Here is a 22,308-nt window from a genome sequence, read left to right as displayed (position 1 = left end):
GTATTCACTCAGCAATCAGTGTGCTTGTTGGACAAGCATGAAGACATGTTTGTTTTAGACTTCTTTCAAGGCAGAAGTTGACTGAGTCCTCCAAAAGGATTCCTGACTAAACAGATTTCTGATGTGGTCCAGCAATCATCCGAGTCAAGTAGTCTGGTTTTACTGCTTTCTTTACACTTGGCTCATCTACTGAAGTTACTCGTGTTTAATCTTTGCACTGTAGTTACACTATATTTTATTTCCCTCATCTTGTAAGCAGCAGTTTGGGCTCAGATCTAATGAAATCACTCCATGAATCAGCAAACTAAGCTTATACTGCTTTTATTGTAATCTGGCCTTGGTGGGGAGCAGTTCTCAAAGGTGGTGCTGATATTCTGCAGTTGATGGAATGGCTCATAAAGTCAGAGATAGCTTGATTATATATAGCAACAGCCCTCCAGCTGCACTGACTTGAACTGCCAGCCACATCATTTAGTATTGCCCCGATCAAGATACTCTAGACATTGAGCATATGGAAATTCATGGCTTTTATATGAACTTTGCTTTTGCAATGATAATTCAGTCTCAAAGGTAACCTCAGCTGATTTTCATGTAGTATGACGCAGCAGAAGTCCTAGTGGATCTGGGTGACATGATACAATGACTTTATGGGCATGTATATATATTTTTTGCTAACTCTAAAAATTCATTAGGGTGTCAGTACATACAGTCTTACAAGTGTTTCTGGTGTGTAGTGCGTAAACACAAATTTAATTTTTGTATTCCCTAGGACATCTAGTATCAGTGTTTTTTTAAACAAAAAAGAGGCTGGACAGGATACCAATTTTGGAAGAGTGTACAAACTTGCTATACTTCCAGCAGCCCAAAACCTCATCTGGAGAGGTTGGGTTAACCACTGATGGTTACTTCTGTCGAAACCTTTTTCTATAAATCTATAAATATTCTGTAATATTTGTAGATTTTTTTGCTTACTTCGCTGTGTATTAGGCAAAATCTGATCATTCAGGTGTAATTCATTTGTATCTAAGTGGATGCATGTGTTCTGACAATAACTATATATATATAAATATATATATTTTTATTTTTTTTTCATAAGATGACATGTAGGGCCTTTTTTTTTTCTTGATTGCTATTTACTAAATGCTTAATTCTGTTGAAATTGAATAGGACATTGAAATTGCTAATTTGTATTGCTGATTGTTCTATCCTTTTCTGTGTATTTCTTTAAGTTACTTATTTTCTGTCATTTATCTTTATATAACCAGATTTTGTTCCCTAGGTTTTTTAGGGTTGAGCTTCAGCCACTAACACTTGCAGACTAACACTTCCCAACAAAATGATTGTTTTACCTGGGGAGCTGTTGTCTATCTTGGCCTGTCTGTCTTAGCAGCTCAGACCAGTGCAGTGTACACTCACCCACTCTGGTCCTGCCAGTGCTGGCTGATGCACATCTCTCTTGTGTCATGCATCACACATAGGCTTAGAATGTTCCTTTAAAAGAAGGTGGAGTGGATAAAATGCACACTATTTGCATGTCCTTCATATAGGGCCATTTACACATGTGCATTAGTGTTGATCTTAAAATTAGGAGTTAAATGGGAAACGCATGCTGAGCTCCAGAAGAGAATGCCATTAAAAGTGATTTCTAAAGTAACCATGTGAGAAAAGTATGACAGCTAAACCACAGCTCTGCCACTGGAAAGGTTTCAGTGACAGATCACTAGTGGGTGCTGGGAGCCTCTTACTGAGGCAGAGCCACTGTTAGCGGGGTTTTGTCTGAGTGCAGTTACTGGTAGCAACTCCAGTTTGGTTCCTGCCTGCATTGTAACCATGCAATTGGATCCAAATTACCTGTGTCTCTTTCTGCTGCTCCTACTTCTGCCTCTCTCACTGATTAACAGGTGTTTGCCAAGGATTTGTTCTTGGAAAAAGAAGAGCTTCTGGTATGCTGTCCCTTTCTACACATCTGCAGACCAGATAAGACCAGGTTTTATTAGTCCAGACAAAATATTTAGTAAATTAACATTTGGGATAATCTGTTCCCTTAAATCTATCTCTATTCCTGTCAACAGGGTTGAGGCCTGAGCTGAACAGTGTTTATTTGACCATATTTTTGCGGGGGGAGGTTTGTTCTTTTTTCTCAAGTTGTTAAATATCCCATGCTTGCAGTAGGTTGACAGTTTATTAGCATTTGGTGTTTCTGTGCCTGTCTCGATATGGTCTTGGAATTTTGAGAAGTTAAAATTACAGCGTAAAACTAGATAGCTTTTTTAAGTGATGTAGCCTTATATAATATCCAGTAGAATGCTTAAGACTGTAGTTGATGCCTTATGGAAAATCAGATGCATATTATGTGTATCAACAATCCCTTGGAGGTGTTGATCTAACACCTGGATTGCTTTGTGTCCCACTAGAGTGACTTCACTCACTGGGCACTTAGAGATTTTGGGGGACATCCAGGTCAAGGGAAAGGAATGGTCTCTGATCATGAAACATGTGAGCCTCTGGTCATTTGAAACAGGAGGAATCACTAATGCCTTTCTTTAAGGTGAGCAGAGTTTCTGACAATCAGATGGGCTGAGAACTTCTGTGCTCTGTGAGGAAGTGTTTATAGCACACAGTCCTTACAGAAGACTAACTCTATATGACATCCATCAGTTTCTGGAGATGCCTTTCTGGTTATTTTGAAGTAGTCAAGTTGCAGCTAGGGTGAGAGAACTGGAGTATTTAGCACGGTCAGTTGTAATTTTAGAGATGATTTTCAGGTGGACCTGTAACACAAAGTTGTGACTTCTGCACAAAAACCAGAGCAAACTATTTTTTTTTTGCCCTATGTAGTTAATACTTCTCTTAACAGCAAATTCTGCTGTTGTTAAGCTTTAATATTTCTGAGCAATTGTAAAGCCTCACGTACATTACTGATGTAGCACAATCAGATTTTAACTCTCAAGATAATTGTACAATTACTAAGAAAATTTAAGAATTGTGAAGGAGTGTAACATCCAGTTAACCATGTTATGTATATCGGCTATTTATCCAGGTTATGTTTTGCACAGGGAGGAATGAAATGCAAAGGGTCTCCAGACTACCTTGTATTAATGAAGTATCTTTCAGGTTCACTAACCTAAAATTTGTTTTAATATTATAAATGATGTGCATTTAAGTTTGGTCTGAAGTGATGAAAAGCTTTCTTTGCGCTCACAGGACACACTAGGATAGGTAAAGCAAAATACCTAAATCACTTGCATTTTTTCTTAGTGCAAGTGCAGAAGAATCGTCCTTTTAATAATATCTTCACTGTATTGATTTCTCCTGTATGCATGAGGGCAATAACCTATATATAGTACTATATTACAAAAAATAAATCTAGCTGACACAGTGAACGCTGGTGCACAAACAGAGGTTAGAGCTTGGAATGCGTTCACTGGCATAAAATCTTACATTCTGGCGGCTACGTATTTATGCTTGCAGTAGTGTTTATCATTTGCAAAAGCTAGTAGCTGCATTTTTATCAGTAGTGAAATAACATAACATGGTGTCATCAAAATCTACTCACTACCCATTTGCCATCCTCTGACATAAACTTAGTATTTTTTGGTTCCACAAGCAGAAAGAGAAAAAGGCTTAATAGAAATGATGCTGAAATCCTCACTTCAGCATTGGGATCTCTTCATTCCCGTTCCACCTCTGTTCCTAACTGAATTCAGTTCTATATGACATTGAGAAAGTTCAGATACCTGAACTTTCACTGGTACTGTTGTTTATTATATCTGTGGGTCTCCTGTCTCTTCAGTGAGAAGAGAGTGGAAGCAAAGACTGCTCTCAGTTTATAATTTTCTATGTTGTTTGACAGAACTTTAAACCATGAAAACTGCTTTTGTACCAATACTGTATACCTTGAAATGGTACAAACAAGCTAAACTGCCTAGGCTAATGAGAGATTCTTTCCTGCAGTGGCAGGGAATTGCTTATTTGGAAATAAGACTGTGCTCTGTAGCTCAAAGTAAAGAGCTTACTCAAAAGCAGTTCCTGATCACAGAAGTAATATGAAAGGAAGATCAGAGTGGTGTGTTGTAATATCCCTCGCGCTTGCTTTTCCTTATGTCTGTTGTGACTGTGTGATGTATGTACTGCTGAGAAGCAGTTGCCTCCAAACTTGGAGATAGACTGGTGTGCTTTTATTAAGGGGACTGCTTGAACAAGGTATGTTCCTTAAGATGCACAGAAAACAGACTTGATATGGCAACTGCTGAAACTGCTGGGCGGTGTAAATGTGGAATGCTAGTCTAAACCAGTGGGCATTACAGTATGACAAAGCAGACAAAATTAAATCTACATGAAATGAAAGTGAGCTTAGAAATTTTGGGGTGGTGGGTGAACTCAGGTAGCACTTCTCAACCAAGAGGAGATCTGTGCAGCTGTGGAGCTGAAGGGCTCCAGCCTCTCATCCATCAGTTGACTATCAGGACTGCAGCTCTCCTGAGCTCTGCTATAGCAGATGAGACCAGTGCTTTGTCAAGACCAGAATCCCTCTTGCAACTGGTAAGACCAATTGTTTCTGTTGAAAACAAAGTTCTAGGAAATGAATGGGTCATGAATATGTGCTTGTTGACAAGCTTTTCTGCATTTGTCCATTAGCTTTTCTCAAACTTCATGCTTCAATACCTGTGGTTGTCTGAAGCATGCTGCTGGATGAGATGATCAGGTCCAGTTTGGTATAATTAATTCCTGTTATGGGCATCATGTTGCAAAGAAACTGTTGAGAAAAAGAAAAGTAGGTGGTTAGACAACAAGCAGAAACGTGTTGTGTATATATTGAAGCAGCAATTGAGTGGTAATTTAGTGGTTGATTCTTATCTGTCAAGTTTTCCCACAGAGTAGTATGAAAGAAGGGTGAGAACTGATATGATAAGAGAATAGCCTGAAAATATGAACTTTTCCAGTATTACAACACTCGTAATAAATTAACAGTGATTGCATTGTTATGATGATGACAAATTGAACCGTAGATGGAGTCCTGGGAGTGCTGGTGGACAAAGATTCTTCTTAGAGGTGTACAGTGAAAGGACAAGAGACAACAAGCAATCGATATGCAGGAAATTCTGTCTAAACAAAATTTTTCTTGGGATGGTAGAGAAACACTGTGACAGGTTACCCAGAGGCTGTGGAGTCTCAAGTTGCGGACATACTTGAAAAACTTGGGCATAGTCCTGGACTGATTGACCATCCAGCGGACTTCATGATCTCCAGACATCTCTTCCAACCTTGGCAATTGTGTGAAATCATAAGCCTCACTGAATGGCATTAATCCAGGGCTCCAGGGTGCTCCTGAGATTTATGTCTGGATGAAGTTTGTAAATTGTATTGGAAAACTGAACAGGAGAGGATTAAGTTGAAGTTCATTGGAAGGCTACAGAAGAAAATATGGGCAAAGCACGTAACATTTGATTGTATGGACATCTGGTTTTTCCATTTTCTGTAGGATGGATCTTTTGATTTTATTGTAGTCTGGTGTGTGAGCAGATGGGATGTAAATTGAGGAATAGAGCTGGATCTCCTCTGCCTAAGACAGGAATTGCCTTGTGGGTACCCAAAATGAAGTCAGAGTTTCTTTGAAGTAAACACATTCTCTTCTCATCTAGGATCAATGCTTTGAGTATCCTACAGCATTGAATTTGATTATAACAGGCCATTTTGAGGATAATTTTAGTTTTGTTCCACTTAAGTTGTTTCTTCTCAACACTGCAATATCGTTAAGATAATACTGGGTTTGAAAAAATTAATGGAAAGAGGTGCTTAGACAACAAAAAGCAGGTATCACATGCCTTACTGGAAAAGCTTGTATTCCATTTGTGTTCAGGGTAACAAGAGTAAATCAGACTTTGTGGACAAAAAGAGAGAAGCCAGTCTTTAGTTTCATATTCACTAATTCTTTATGTTGGTAATGAAATACATAGTTTAAAATATCTTTGTATATGTGTGTGACAGAGAGTAATTTCTATATCACAGTGGCATCATACCACTCTGATGCAATGTGCTTTTTTCTATTTTTTAAAAAATATCATTACATCAAAAAATAGTTCTAAGAAGTGGATGTGAAATATTGACTGCTCTAGAAAATGAGATATTCCAAAATGTCACTTTTTGGGGTTACAATGAAACAGTTTGATTTTTGGCACAAGAAACATCTCTTTTGTCCTAATTAGAGGTAGTCATGTGTGCTAATCTGGAGTTGTTATTTTCTAGAGCATTTAAAGGAAACATGAAAAATACTTGGTTTTCTTCCAGTTTGGAATGAAATGGAAAGTTAGAAATGTCAAAATTTCATCAGGAACAGATGTCCTGACTTTCAGCCAACACTGATAAATGGGTTTGGTTACAAGACAAGGATGTAGAGATAAAAATGAGATCTCTATAGCATTGCCAGTCTCCAGAATCACATATTCTTCACCAGACTTAAGCAGTTTGTATCATGCATGATACATAGAAAGTTTCATTGTATTTTTCTGTTTGTTTGTTTTGTGTTTTATTGGAGGAAAAAATTGCCTCTTAACAGGCTGATTTTCTTGAAAATAGGCTGATGGTTTGTTAGAGTCATTGCAGGAGTCTGAATCTCTAGCCTGATATTTACCTTCAGTTGTCAAGTTGAAAAGTGCACTATCAGAAATAGAATACTACTTCATCTTGCTTACTCTTCCATTGAGAGCTGACTCCAAGGTTTGAAGAGAACCCAGCTGCTTGTATCCATCACATAAGTATCCCTTGTGTTTTGCCTGGTTTCCCAACAGGAATAATTCAGGTGTAACACCAGAGTGGTTTAGAGCTTTAAATACTAATAACAAATCTCTTAAGTAAGTTGCCTCAAAGGAAAGAAAACTTCAAATTTACTTTGAAGCATCTGCTTTTACACTTATTTTTAAGGGTTCTCTAGGGTTTCAAGCTAATTCTACCAAGAATCTTTGTTTGGTGAAAAAACAATGTGGTGGTCATCCTCATCTCAAAACATGTTTATTAGGAACAAACCATAACTTTTTTCACATTTTCTTTCTGTAGTCTTGTATCTATACCAGGAAATGTTTTTTAAAATGGTTTTAAAAATAACCCTAGTGCATTGACTAAGAAAATGACATCTGCTAAATAATCTGCCATCCTCTTCCAGCTCTCAGACTAGAGCACAGCACACTGAGAAGCTGTATACAGAGAGGAGGTATCTGTCAAAGCAAGGATGTTGTCAACTATGTGGTCCATAAAGTGATTCTTTGATTTCAGTCCTCCATATCCAGTGTTTTCTGCACAATATGCAAAGGACCTCTGCTTCCCTTGAATACCTGTGGCGGACTTGAGACCTTGACCACAATAGGAAGGATTTTTATGGAATTTGTTTGAATTTTTTGTTTACTTATGGTGGTGGGTTTCTGTCATGGGGAAGGCTTGTTGGGATGAAAAGCCAAGGCAGTAGTATCCAACATCTTACCTTTGCTTCTTGTTCACATGTAGAAATTTCAAATAAAAAGTGAGATTAGCTAATCTTCTTCTATTAAAACAGTCTTTGGAATACAGATATTAGCACTTGCACCTTGTCTTCTTTTTCAGACTTGTGTTAACTTCACCTGGGGCTCCTGTGAATCTCTTGCAAAGCTTTAGGCCTGCCTGGTACACATGGACTAGTAAATCCTAAGTCATACATTTAAAAAGAATGGTCAGGGGTTTTCATGCTCCCATCCTAGTGTCTTCATAGAGTTTCCTGTGAAACATCCTAGACTTCATACATCAGGCTAGTTGTCTTCCAACATTAGCATTTGTTTTCCTAGATGAATTTTAATGTAAAAAGAACATTAATTTTATGAAACTGTATTACAGGCATAAAGAGTTTTGTCAGAGTCTTACCAAATTATTTGCATACAGTAAGGTCTGCAGGAGGTATAAATTACAATTTCTTTGAGGGTGCTTGAACTGATTTGAGGATCTGTACTACACTTAAATACAATTTATTTACTCAGATGTCCTGAGTCTGATCTTCCACCAATATAAATTAGAAATCAACTTTTGCTGAGTTTTGGTGTTTTATCAGCATATAACTTCTGTGGAAGACCAGAAGTTTTATGACATTATGCATGGTCATGTGTAGCCATGGAGTTTTAATAATACAATAATCTAATCTAGTAATTAGGTTGCTGTTTTAGTAATTAGGAAGCAGAAACAATTCTAGTTCTATACCTATATATACACGTGTGTATATATAAATATATTTTTAAAATTTTTTTTTTTGCATTGCATTTTTCTTTCCTTGACTAAGTGCCACATTTTCCCCCCTCTGTCTTTTTTTCAGGACTGGTAATATGTGTGCAGCCAAAAAGTATTAATTTTGTCTGAAAATCCTCACACATAGAAGGTTACTTAACATTTGATGTCAAATAGAATGACTCGCTCTTTCTTCACAGAGTAAGAAGTGTCTCCTGCGTGCTGTAGGGTGATGTAGCAGTGAAAGGGACCACATGCTAGCCTGAGCTTCCATCAGTCCCTTAACAAGAATGTCTCTAATAGTGACTGAAGACTGAGCCTGAGGCTGCTGGTAGGCACCTTGTGGACAGCTTTCCTGTGTCCTGCCTCAGTTCTGCCCTTGCACAAAGCTGCTTTATGGAGGAAAAGAAGGTCTGATACATCTGTGCAGGGGCTGGAACTCCTCTCCGGGTGTAGGGTGGCCTGGAAGCAGTATTAAGCTGTTGCCCAAGCAGGCAGTGTGCTGCAACTGCATTGCTGTCAGTCCATGTGACAGGTAGCTTAATGTGAACCCAGGCATTCTATGTAAACTGTAGTCACTGCCAGAGTAACAGTATAAGCAGCTATTAAGGGCTCTCAGTACAAACAAACAGAAAAAGAAAAGTGTGATCCTTATGATGATGATGTTTGTTCCACATGGTATGATTTTGTGATTTAGAGAGTACAACGGGGTGTGTGTACATGTTGATATTAAAATAGGTTGTAATGATGTCTTCCATGACTGTCTCAACAAGTCTGCCACTCTGCTTCACAACAAGGCTTTTTTTGCCTTGCCTGGTAGTGCTGCAGGTATTTGTTTACACTGAATGACATAAAGAGGTCTCTTAATGAGTACACTTGCATAATAAACAGCACTTTCATTGGATCCACCCTGTATTTTCTTCCAGCTTCCATTCACCAGGCTTTCTTCAACTGAAGGCTTGGCAAATGTTCCCTCTCAAAATGTAGCTTTGCCTACAGAAGAGCAGTTACCAACCATAAATCACAGGAATGGGCCTTGCCTTCCACACTTCTGGCCTGTTGGAGAGTAATGAAAAGTATATTGGTCTGGTTTTGCTGTTGACATTGAAAGAGTGAGGCTCCTGATCTCAGGAGGTCTAAATTTGAATATTACAGTCAAGTAGAGGACTAAAACTTAGTGTGCTTGCGTTATCTGCTGATTATTTTGAGTAATTTATTATGGGGCCTGACATTCTTTTTTTATGTTATGAGCATAACTACAGTAACTGCTTCTAAAAAGTTTTCAATTTTTTTAGTGAGGACTATCACAGATAGCAAGAAGTTTTTGAAACTTAATGCAGAGTGAGCAATCCTGCTGAACTCCTAATCTCCTTTCCCCCTTGGACAGTATACTCTAGTCTTACAGGTGCAGTTGCTTCTCTCCTCACAGAATTTCAGAATGTGTCTGGGGTATGTGAGGATAAATCAGAAGCACGAAGATGGAAAATTTCACCTTCACACTGCAGGCTTATGGGATAATTTTCTCCTTCTCTCTTAAATAAGACTTACAGTGATTGGCAATGGCTCTCAACTAGATGAAGCATCCACTTCTAAAGGAGCACCATTAATCAGTCCCATTCCTGGCTTGACAAGGGCAGATCTGGAAGATGATGAAATTAACTACAAAACATGCAGGGCTTGTGGGAATCCTTACCAGAAATCTGTTTTGGAGAACTCAAATATTGAAAAAAGGCACTTGCAGTTCTAAGCTTTAACTGCCACTGAAGACTTAACTTTTTTTACTTCTTAACACTTTCTTGAATGTTGTCTTGCCTGGAAACTTTATAGCTTATTACTTAAAAGAAACAAAAGAAACTCTTTATGGTAGCAAAATGCAAGCTGTGAGACTATCTTAATTTTAATGGTATCACCTTGCTTTACTTCCCATTTACAGTGTGCTAAGAAGAGTCATACACATTTTCCTTTGCCATTTCTTACCTCAAAAATTGTATTGAAAGCATAGTAATAACAATAGTGATAGCAGAGTTGATTATTTGCCTGTTTTGAAAGGGTGTTTTCCGATGAAGGTCTATAAAGTGAACTTAATACACATGAACAGTTGAGAAAGCTCTGAACAATAATACAATGGCTGCTTCACTGCCTGTGTCTAGTAAGGCTGTGTAAAAGTGAAAAACCAGCAGAAGGAAATGCAGATGCTGTTCTACATTAAGCATGGGATTACGCTTGGTATGAGGATCTGTGAGTAGAGGAGATCTGTTGTGGCAGTGTTCTCTATACCAAAGGGATGTGTCCTCTTTATTTGGCTAAAAAGAAATAAATTTTGAAGCTCATTAAAAATATGGATTTTAATAATGATTTTGGACACCTGGATGGTATCTAGGACACAAAATAAAAAGTACTTAAAAAGTTATTCTCTTGCAATTGTTGTAATTTTAATGAAGGACTTTTTACTCTTAGGCTTTATTTTTGACAATAGCACACTAGTGGAGTGTGCTTTAGCTCTCAGTTTGTAGTTACGGGTTTAGATCTTTGTTCTGCAGCTAGATTATTTATTGTGTAAACAAAATAATGATAAAATGTAACTTCTTTTGGTCCTACTGCAGAGCAAGCTGAGTGAATTTGGCATTCCAAAGCCTGCCTCTTAACAGCGTTAAAAGAATGAGTAATAAAAGTAGAAGTTGGAATACTTCTGTGCCATCAATAAATATTTGCATCTCAGATGACAGATCACGACAAGTCAACCCCCTCATGAGTGTGAGTAATGTAGATAATTTTTGTGGAGATGCAGTGCAGCAACCACATGACTTGTGGTGTGACAATCTGCTGCTCTTCAATATCTTGACACTTCTGCTGCTTACTTGGAATTTAAAGTTTAGAGAACTAATTACTCACCAAACTCTTCCTGTGCTTGCTAGGTAAAAATTGTTAATGGAGAGGTTGAGAACCAGAGGTGGGAATGGGGCAGAGAAGTAGATTTGGAAGTAGTACACAGGTGTATTTTGGAGTGGGAGAGGGGAGTGGGACTAGAAGATACATTGTATGTGGGGAAAACATGACTGTGATGTAAGTCTGTTCACTTGGGTGGAATGTGGTGTAACCAGGCACACCCGTTTGTTTGTGTCACCAGAAACAATGTATTTGCAACTATTCCCTTCAGATATACTTCTAAATTCAAATGAATATGAGAACATTTATATTCTAGACAAGGAAGAGGCTTGATGTATGTATGTCTTGTCTTTCTCAAGTTTTCATGAGACTGACCTGAAAATTCTTCAGAAGAATTCAAATTTTACTTTTCTTTCTTTTTTTTTTTTGGCAGTAAGAAACCCAGTGTTTGTATCATTGCAGTCCTGTCCTATGTGGAAGGGTGTAGCATGCTCAGGTACCACCCCCACCTTCTTGCAGAATCTTTAATGAAGACAGATGACAACTAAGAGATGCCAGTCGTGTAATGTGACCCAAAATTATTATGGACTGATATCTATTTATATCTTCTGATAACATCTAGAAATCTGTTATTTGGGAAGGACAGCACCCTTTCTTCTCTTTCCAAATTAAGTCAATAACATCCTTCCAGGTTTGGCTGGAAAGTGAAGGTTCTGTTATTTCTGGAAGATCTTAGTGATAGATTGGATCATTGTCATTCACTAGAACCCTGGATGTTCAGTGAGACCAGGAACTGGTCTGAAAGGCAACTGGAAGGAAATAAAGGAGATTTATGTTAAGTGTCATTGGGGAAAGTTATTTGCATCTGTAGTGGTTAAAAACAATATTAAAATGACCCAATTTCTGATTGGGGAGCTGAGAGTTCCAAGAACAGAGGAGTTAGAGCTGAGGTGACAAACCTCAGTATTGCCAAGAACAATGGGAGACCTTGAGCATGGAGCAAGTTGGTGAAATTTGAGTCTGTTGGGCCTTTTGCAAGAAAGATATTGTTATTTGCAATGAATTGTCTAAAGTAGACTTTTCTTTGCCCATTGCAACTGCCTGACAAACTCTGCTATTGGCAAAGGATTCTGGGATTTCATCAGGACCGATAAAAGGAGTCTTGATTTTAAGATCAAGAACATTTCCAATCAGCCAGGCAAGGCATCCTTCATGTTCTTAAGTTATCACAGTACAAAATCTGCTTAAATCATCTTGGAAACCTAATAGTGTGCTACTCTTACAACCTGATTAGCACTAAAAGTTTCTTTTATGACATTAAGGATAATGCCAAATAATTGCTCTTGTTTTATGGTGTGCTGTAAGGGAGGATGTGTGCCTGTGTGTGTGAGAAAAATGGTAATGTTCTCTAGTAACCCAGAACAGTTATGTTTGCCTGGACCATCTAGAAGCACAAGATGTTTTGAGCAATTAATTTATAGAGTGAGCAGATGTTCATTATGGCAAGAATCCCAATAAAGGACAAGAGCTATTCTCTGAAACATAGAGACTCATAGATCTATTTTCCCAATAACTGAGGCTTAAGGAAAAAAATCTGAAAATTCTGTTTCCTTACTGAGAAAAACCAATTTCATAAAGGAGATCTTCTGTTGTCATTAGACTGTCAGTCATAAGATACATTAATGATCTAACAGAAGGTATTTAAACAATTGAAAAAAATCACTTTCTTTACTTGAAACAGTTTGAATGTTCTTGAGAGCTACTGTTAAATTGTATAAAACATTAGCTTGAGTAGCTTTTTAATAAATTAAGGAAAAAATAATTTCCAGCTTAATATTTGTAATTTGAGCCATTATTTTAGAAGTAAAAATAAACTTGGCATCATATAGGAAGCAAACCTAGCTGACAGTGTTGGTCTGCTAGACACCGTTAAAGAATAGCACCAGTTTCTGATTGATTTGCGGAATGAAAAACCATACTAATGCAAATGAAGTTTCTCAAGTTATTGTACAATTTATCTATTGAATAGGATAGTGAAAAAAACATCTTTCTGAATCTCAGACAGTGTTTCTCATTGTGGGGCAGTATTTCAAATGAAAGATGAAGGAAGTATCATTTAGATAAATGCATATATACTATCTCACCACTCTTCAAAGGATTAACACAAAATGAGCTTTGCATTTTTGTAGAAGCAGATCTGGTTTAGACCATCATGCACAAGCACAGCTCAAGAAGAAATACTGAGTATTAGTACAGGCTTCAAAACTAAGTAAGCTAAATGTTGCTACCTGCCAACATAATGGTTCCAGAATGTTTTTAGTTTGGCAATTCTATTATAAAAGCTTGTTTTTCCTACCTTACTTTGTCAGCATCTTGTATCTACCTCAAGAATTCCATCACTGCCATTTCTTTGCTTACCTTCTGATCCAGTGTACATTCTACAGAGGGTTCAAATTCTTAATATCATTCAGGGTTCAGGTTCCCCTCTAAATGTGTCACTGTCAAAAAACCTAATGAAACAAACATGAACCAATCAGCCCAAAGGAGAGCCCAAAAGTTTTCTTCAGGATAGTTTTCTTCCATAGTTGTTTATCTAAAGCACTGAAGCAATAATTGTTCATGGCTTGCTGAATTAAGAGTGAAAAATTATTCAAGACAATGAAAGTTCAGCTGTAACTGCTATAGATAAGATACTACTCAGAAGCAAAGTCTAAATGGGTCTGGTTAAATGAGTTATGTGTATGTAGCATAGCCTACCTTCAAAGGAATTTAGCCAATGCCAGGAATGATAAAAGTAAAAAATAAAATAAATAAATAAATGAAAAAAATCAGAGACAAAGGCTCCCTGTGCACATTCTAGAATTTAGGATGCAGTCTGTGTAATCTGCTGTATACTGTGCTCCAAATGGCTTTTCTGGGTGGTCTGTGATAGTTCTGGGTTTGCTGGTGAGAGAAAAAGGCTTTAGCAGCACAATAGAAACTCTGCATAGCACCTGTGTGGAGAGTGAAATTCGTAATTTCATTCATGATTTTCATTGATTTTAACTAAAATGGCTCAAGACTGGTTGTGAATTTTGCCAGCCGGATCTGCACGTGTCACATTCCACAATGGTCATTCTTTTCCATCAAAGCAAATGAACGAGGCATTCCTGTCTAACAGCAGCACCCTCCCTCTGCCCCTAGCACTCGCTTTCCCACCACTGGAGTCCCTTGGCTGCTGTCCCAGCCCTCCTCACATGGAAGGCAGTAAGAGCAGCAGCAGCAGCACATAAGGCTGCTGTTACCACATTGGTTAGAGGAGATGCTTGCCAGTAAGAGTTGGGACCGGTCCACCCCAGCCTTCAGCTGTCAGTCAATGTCCTGTGGCCCTGTGGCATTCAACCGTATGGAGGCTGTGGTATGTGGCTTGCCAAACCAGTTGGTTGGCCATCACTGCAGTAAGTCAGGAAGTTGATTTCTTCACTTTCTTGCAAGAACTTGTCAGGTAGCATATTGCATGTAGTGGAAATAGGGTTCAAGAGTGATTTGTTTTAGTATTTGCCTGATACAAAATGGCATTTTTATTTTTTTTTTTATGATAATGAAATAGAATCCCTTCAGTCTCTGCAAGAGGAGAGAAATTAATAAAAATGAGTAAGCGGCAATTGGACTGACTTGGTCCCTACATTTTGTGAAGATTTAAAAACCTGCTTAATGCCTTTGTGACAGTGAGTGTATGAATTCCAGTGTATGAGTCCTTTTTTACAGACAAGAATTGTTTAAACATAGAGAGGGTGATGAGTAGACATAAACCTAGTATTATAGTTTCTCTTTGAAATTTACTGTCAAAATGGAGATATTTATGAGATTTCTAAAACTGTTCACCATGAAGCTGAACAAAATACACTAGCAAGATGTCATTAAAAGCAGCAGATGCTATTATGGTTTTGCTGCAAGCATAGAAAAAGTGAAAGCACAGCAATTCCTCTATTTTTGTCTCTTTCTAGCCTATATTTGTCTGTCTCTTGCCCCTTTCCTTCTACATCTATTTTCATCATTTCCTACATCTATGCATCATTTGTTTGATTGCTAATGGACCCTAGTAGCATTGAGTACATGTGCTCTAGGATTAGCATTTGTGAATAGGAAAGACTATAATGATTTAATTTTTCCCCCTTCCATCTGTAGATGCACAGATAACCCCCCTGATATTTACCAAGTAGAAGCAATTTGAGACCTGCATGACAGGTCTGTTAATTGATTCCTTCAATAACTGCTGAAATCTAAAGGGGAGGAGGGCTGGGGTGAACTGGCAGTGAGGTTGACTAGCAGAAGATTTGACCTAGTTTTTTTCAATCTGCATGGCTGTGCAGACAGACTCAATTGTAAATCTGCTGCTTTAGAAGAGCTTTTATTTTTTTTCCCTGTGTGAACAGCTGCATTAGTTTTGAATGTTCAAATTTGGTGTGTTAAAATGTAAAATTTTGTTATCGTTGTCATGAAATATGCATGTGTGGTGAGGAAGTAAGGGAAGGCAACTACTTCTGAAGGTGAATTGCTGTGATGTTTGCTGCTTTCTGCCCTGCTGCTCCATCTTCTCCTGCATGACATTACATGCTTGCTCCTGCCTGCAGTATTACTGCGTATGTGAAATACACTCACTCTGTACTTTGCATAGGAGTTATATGGTACACAAAGCTAAAGGAGGTTGAAAAACTTTTGTTTAAAAGTTTTTGATAGCATCTCTAAACTAATAATTTGGCCTTCTTCTATCTATTTATACCACTTGACCTGGCCTTATCTTGGTTTGCTTGTTTGTTTATTTTTCTTCCCTTATTTAGCAGTGAAGCACCAGGGATTAATACTCAGTTCTGCAGCAGCATGGGGATTCATGACAGGCTTTGACCAGAGTTTTTATCCTCCAGATGCTCTGAATAAACATTACAACAGACATTTGAGGGGGATATTCAGTTGCTGAATAGGTTTATGTAAAGTGTTTTTCTTCCTTTCGATCACAGATTCCTTCTAGAGGGCTTGGTTAACTGAACACACGGCTCTGATGTTGGCCAGCTAGAGATTTCTTACTTGTTCTGCATTTCTTAATAACTGGCTTGGTTCTTGAGCCACTTGCATCTGCTACAGGAAAACCATAACAAATTGAAAACCAGGAAACTAACTTCTGTTCCTGAAGCTGTTGTGAGATACAGCTGAAACTGTATCAGGAGATTGCATAAACCCATCCCTGCTGTTTACAGCCTGGCTCCCTATCTCTCTGCCCTGAGGCTCTCTTTCATTGTGCTTTAGGCAATGCCCTGGAATATGGCTTTTTGCTGCTTTGCAGTTTCTCACTGCTTGCTTGTGATCTCTGCTCCCTTATTGCACTGGCTGTGGCTATAGTGTTGGATTGTTTGGACAGGCCCTTAAAAAGGGCAAGAGTTTGCAGCTCTCAGTTGGCAAGGAGGGGACTGCAGTGATGGGGAAAGAGCAAAGCAAAGGTGGTGTTCCCAAAAAAGGGAGGTTCTGTAGGCTTCATGGGAACTCCTCCCTTAGCCAGCCTGTATATGTCAGTCAACAATATTGCCCTGCATTAGGCTTGGAAATGGGTACATGCTGCTGTGACCTTGGTGTAACACTATTCATCAGCCCACCTCCCTCCTCCCCCCTTTGGTTTGCAAGTGCTTCTCTCTGAAGCTGGAAGGATATCCCTATAGGTAGAAGTTGATCTTGCAATGGAATAATTTTATCACTGTTCCCCATTCTAAAGGAAAATTTGGAATTATGCCATAATCCTGGGTATATTCTGAAGACTTTTGCTTTTCTTTGTGTGCCTGGCTGCAGCTGGTGGAGTCAGCAGTCATGCTTTTTGGGAGCCAGGTTGTATCAGTAACATTTCTCTAGGGGATGGTGGCTGATATGCACGTCAAGAAAGTGAATTCCAGCCCAGGAGCTGAAAGGAGGTGCCTGTTCACTGGAGCTTCTCTGAGTGTCTTTCTTTGGCATTGCATCTGCTGGCCTGACATTCCCAGTCCCGTTCTGAGCTATGGTCTTGGGTTGTGGTATTTGGTCGTGTATCTTGGATGTAGACATCATGTCTGATTTGTTCTCAAGGGAAGACAGAGTTTGGTCTGTAATTCTCTGTGAAGTTGGTAATTGCCATGTGCTCAGTGCTTGCAGAGCCTTGCTGCAGTTCAGGCACTGTGCAGATGTGCATGCTGAGTGCTTTGGAGTGTATGTAACAGGAAAGTGTGAGGGTCTTGGCAGCACACTGGCCAAGTGCATATGGTGGCCTATACGTTTATAATATCTGCATCTGCCTGGGTAAATAGACTGTTATGGGCAGGCCTTCAAAATGAGTCTTGCAGTAATTCCTGCCTTGGTATTTCTCCTCCCTATTCCATCTCCTCCTTTCTTTGTCCTCTTGCCAAGTGTACAGCACTCCAAAGTTCAAGTGCAGAATATTACACATGGCTAATCTCTAACCCAGCTGGGTGAGAGACTGGCTGTCGCTTCCATTTGAGTTGTCAGATGAACAACCTAGATAACATTCTGGATAGACTTTGTGCTTTTTTGGCCGAGCTGCCTCGTAATTGTCCATGTGCACCAGAATGCTCGGTTTACTGCAATAGCCAGAGCAGTGGGAAGAGCTCTGGAGATCTGTGGAAGAGCTGATCCCAAACACAGCAGTGTGTTCGTGTCTTATGTTCTGCTGGGAGGGTTTTGGAGGTTGGACAAGCTTTGTCTGTGCCTTCAGAAGCATGTTCACTGCTGCTTTGCTCAAACTGCACCCAGACATTGCCGTCAGAGCTTGTTAGAAGGGAATTTTTTTTTCCTTTTTAGTTATAATCTTAAACAATAATTATTTGATGACTAACCCTAGAAATTATGTTTCTTGCCATTAAAAAAATACAACTAACAATCTACAATTGTGTAAAAATCTTCTATTATGATATAACTCATATAGGTTCTCAGTTTTGGTTTTCATTCCAAGCAGCATGCACTGTGGTGTGTTTAAAAACAAATAAATAAACAAGACGGCCCTAATGATCCAAAAGAGATGAAAAGGCTTATGACACCCTAAACAGGAATACAAAGAGTAATAAACACTTGCCACTTGAAGCTTTTGTGTAACTATTATCTTACACGTAGTTTGTGTCCAGCCAGGGCAGATAGGTGCTCTCTCTAGTTTTCATCATTTCTTCTCCTTTCTTTCAAACTCTTAATAGTAAAATACCGTCTTTTCTGTTGCTGTCTTAGCACCACTTATTTGTGGCACCTAATAGCAACCACTGCAGGACAACGTTGTAGTGTCAGGTCAGGCCTCCTCAAGAACCCACCTGGCCAATTTTGTTTTTTTTTCCTTCAACTTCTGCTGGTGAGCGTTTATGTTGCAATACTATTAGGGAACCATGTTTTAGTCAGGATCCTGTAGTCAGGTGTCATTTGAAATTATAGTGTGCAAAGCCGCTGACAGAATTCTTGTAATGAGCTAAAAGAAAATATGATTGCAACAGTTTCTTGTGTGTTTTGATGTAGAAAATATACTTGCTTATGGATCCAAAGTAAATAATGCAGAAATACCGAAGATATGAGATTACTTCTTTTCATTCATTTGACACATGCTGCAACGTGTTCAGATGCTGTGAAAACCAGTGGGCCAGCATTGTTGTCACACGGTGAGCTCCTCTGATGACTGGTAGCTGTTCAGCTCATCAGTGCATCGCATGGCATGGCTCCCTTCCCTGGCTGAGGTTTCTGGCTGCAGCTGCCCAGGGAGTCGTTTCCAAAGTGTCATTTGGATGATCTGCTAACAAATCCTATTATTTGTTAATAGGATTTGCTCTTGCACTGTTTTGTCCGGTCACTAATTGTTTTATCATGCATTAGGAGTACAATGAGATGCTGTCAGCTGTGTTTTGAGCTTTTTGCATGCAAGACTTATTGTTTGCCTGTGATGGCAAGTTTTGCTTTGGGACGGCCTTAGTGCAGAAGGCAGAAAACATAAGGCTCTGCATTTCAAACTGCAGTGTAGTATTTCCTGTGCTCTGGTGGGCATTAGTTTCCCCAGCTCCCCAAGTTAGGGTCAGAGGGTCAGTAAACTCATTTGGAGGGCTGGGTGTACTGCACTTCAATATACAGAGCTTCAGCTGCCTTCCAATGCCTTCCAGATTGCTTCCCTGCCTTTCTGAAAAAGTGTCCTGCTGAGCTGGCAATCAAACAAGAAAGCTTTAAGAATATTTGGTAATAGAATAAAAACTTGAAAATGTACAGGATAACTTGGAAGCTAGTGAAGCCTAGTTGCTTTTTGTCTTTGTTGAATGTTTTGATCACTCCATGTGGTATTTACTGATCATACAATGCAGGAGGAAACTGCTTCTTGAAAGAGGTCCATCTGAGCTGGTTTTTGAGATTTTTCAAGCACTACAAGAGTGTGTACCTATCAAGAGGCCAGTGGATGGCATGCCTTCGCTGTTCCTTTACTGTAGGCATGGGGATTGGTCACGATTTTTTTATTTTTTTTTTGCTCACATGTTAAAGATGTGACCAGAGTAAAAGATAAAGTAATGCTGCAGGGCCTGGAGGATTAGAACAGTTTCATTGCATTAGGGTAACCTACTGCAATTTAACAATTAATTTGTCAGTCTTTCATTTCTTTCTACGCTCTCTTGCTGCCCTTTTCCCTGTCCAGCATCAAATTCCGTTTAGACCATGTGTCTTTTCCTATGTAGATGTTTTATGGTTGGTTCTTTTCTTTGGTTGTCCCACACTTGCTGAAATGAAGTGACATAACAGCTCTGTATTTTGGAAGGTGGCAGAGGGGCATATGAAATCTATAGTGTCAGGAGTGATAAAGGATGCTTTGGGATTGACTGATCCAGTGCAAGAAATAAAAGAAATAAGAAATAAAAGAGCAAAACCAAAACTTGCCAGAAGTGAGTTCAAAATGAAGTGGGATGGTTATCTTCAAAGAGTCTGAATTTACACTGGGGAGCTCTGCCACAGACTGTGGAAAGTTTTCACAGGCACAATGAGCTACTAGTGCAGCCTGGGGAGGAAGGGTCAGCTCTTTGGGGACTGCTATGTGCAAAGATGCCTTTTTTGGTCTAAAAAGTCCCTAAGCCACAACTTTCTAGAAGTTGGAAGAATATTTTTGTCTTCACTGACCTTTAGCAGTGGGCTACAATTTTGGAGACTGAATTTTACCATTGACCCTGACTCGTGTGTCCTGATTTTAGTGCAAGAAGGGTGAGAGTGATACCTTCAGAATTGTATTGCCCATACCTTCTACAGCCTTGGTGATGCTGGAGGAGGTCAGCATGTGTGAGAGGTAGAAGGACTGGAGTCTATCTCCCCTTCCATCCCTTCTCCCTCTCCCTGATCTATGCTTGGAAAGTTACAGAGTGACTAAACTTTATTTTTAGAGATTACAAAGAAAGAAAGAATTAGACAGCTGGCTGCAAAAATATTTATTTGTGACCTTTGTCTACATATGTGCAGTGCTTGTTGCTATTCTGGAGCATGTAGTTCCCTCTGGCTTCAGTCTTAGAGTTTAAGAAGAAACTGAAATACTAATGACTTTATGCATACGTATATTACAAAAAATTGCCTCCATATTTGGAAAACAGGACTACTTCTGTTTGCAAAGTGCTGGCCTTATTTGTTTCCCATTTTTGTAGTAACATTGACTGGAAAAGCAGTTGGAGCACTGGTAGTAGAGGCTGAGCTGGGGTGGTCCCATACTGGTGGTCAAACACCCCCTGCATGAGTCAGACCCATTATGAACTAACCCGGAGAAAGGATTAAATAGATTTTCCATCTCTGTGGGGTGCAAAGGTGTAGCAGGGTGTATGAGCAGGATCTGGAATTGGGTCAGTGATCAGTGGGGTCTGGCCTGCAGCTTGTGATGGGAGCTAGCACGTTTGCAAAGGTCGCTCAAGCCAAATGGTCATGGTTTTTGTTATTGGATCAAAATCTCCAGAAAACTGGAGTATTTTTAACTTTGCATCGTGAGGAAATGTGTCCTTTAGATGTGTATGTTCAGTCAAAAAGGCAGGACAATATAAATGTGATAAATCCACTGCAAAGATGAAATAGTTTTACAGTAATTGAAAGAAAGGTATGGGTCAGTCATATCAGTTGTGTTTCTTAAGAATAACTCTGTTAGGACAAAGCATTCCCTAATACTGCTGTTGAGTGATAAGTATAATTTGTTTGATTTGCTTAAAAATTCTGTGGGTTTGCTCTGTACTAACCAGTAAGTCTGAAAGCTGAAATACAGATACCAGATCTGTTTTTTTACACAACTACCTTTTGCCTTAGCTTTTGGTTTTTTTGTAAACACATGTAGAATGCAACATATAGTGTTTAGTTTGTATAATTTAACATGAGGTATTGGGATGATGATGCCGGTGTGGGAATAACAGCCAATGGATCTCTATGAGAGGAGAAAAGAGAAGAGAAGGAAAAGCATTGAACATCTCAGATGAAAGGCAGGTGCATATTTGTGCTTTTCTGAAGTCATTTCAGCAGGGTTTGGAATAGGTCCCCCTGGAAGGGTTGGCTCTGTGCTGTCCTTTGCACTGCCCTCTGAGACAGTGATTGGGATGCTCTGTGTGAGAAGGCTCTTGCTGACAAACAGAGTTGTGTGCTTGGCTTTTTGCTTGGGCAGACAGATTCCTTTGAAAAGGTTTCATTGTGGGAGTTCTGGCCCATTTCTCAGCACATCCCAAAAATTTCAGTGAAGTTAACTTTCCTGTGTACATACACTTTGGATGAGATTTTCTCCATTAAGACCCCTGCCTGTGCTTCAGTCATTGTATCCTATTGGACTTTCTGTAACATAAGTTGTTGTGAAACATAAAGCCAAAACCGCTTCTGGGATAGGTATACTGAAGGGACAACCCTCTATATCTACTGGATTTGTTCTAGGACTATTAAGATTTTTCTGGGGTTTGTGGGAAGCTTTGTTAATTTTATTTTAATTATTGTTAATACATGTAACTTCTGAGTTAAGTAGGTCAGCTATACCAAAATAACAAAATGGATTCAGCAATTATTTTTGAGTGTTGTGGCAGTAAATGGGTTGAGCATCTGCTCAGAAACAAGCCTCTTCTGTGTTTATCCAGCCTTAGAGAAAATTTAGATTGTTTCTGTATAAAACCAGCAAGCAATGTCCAACAAGTTAGACAATTGTAATCATAAATC

The 22,308-nt window shown here is 39.0% G+C and overlaps 1 protein-coding gene across 4 annotated transcripts in view; it reads left to right on the top strand.

The window, feature by feature from the left end:
- The window catches only part of CERS6 (ceramide synthase 6), a 97,510-nt gene that overhangs the window by 3,715 nt on the left and 71,487 nt on the right, over positions 1 to 22,308 (top strand). The gene's annotated exons all lie outside the window — the stretch shown is intronic.

This window comes from Cyanistes caeruleus, chromosome 7, assembly GCF_971803275.1.
Source record: "Cyanistes caeruleus chromosome 7, bCyaCae1.hap1.1, whole genome shotgun sequence".
In the NCBI taxonomy this organism is placed as follows: Eukaryota; Metazoa; Chordata; class Aves; order Passeriformes; family Paridae; genus Cyanistes; species Cyanistes caeruleus.
The sequence above is the reverse complement of the archived record's forward strand: the minus strand, read 5'-3'. Positions and strand labels throughout refer to the sequence as shown.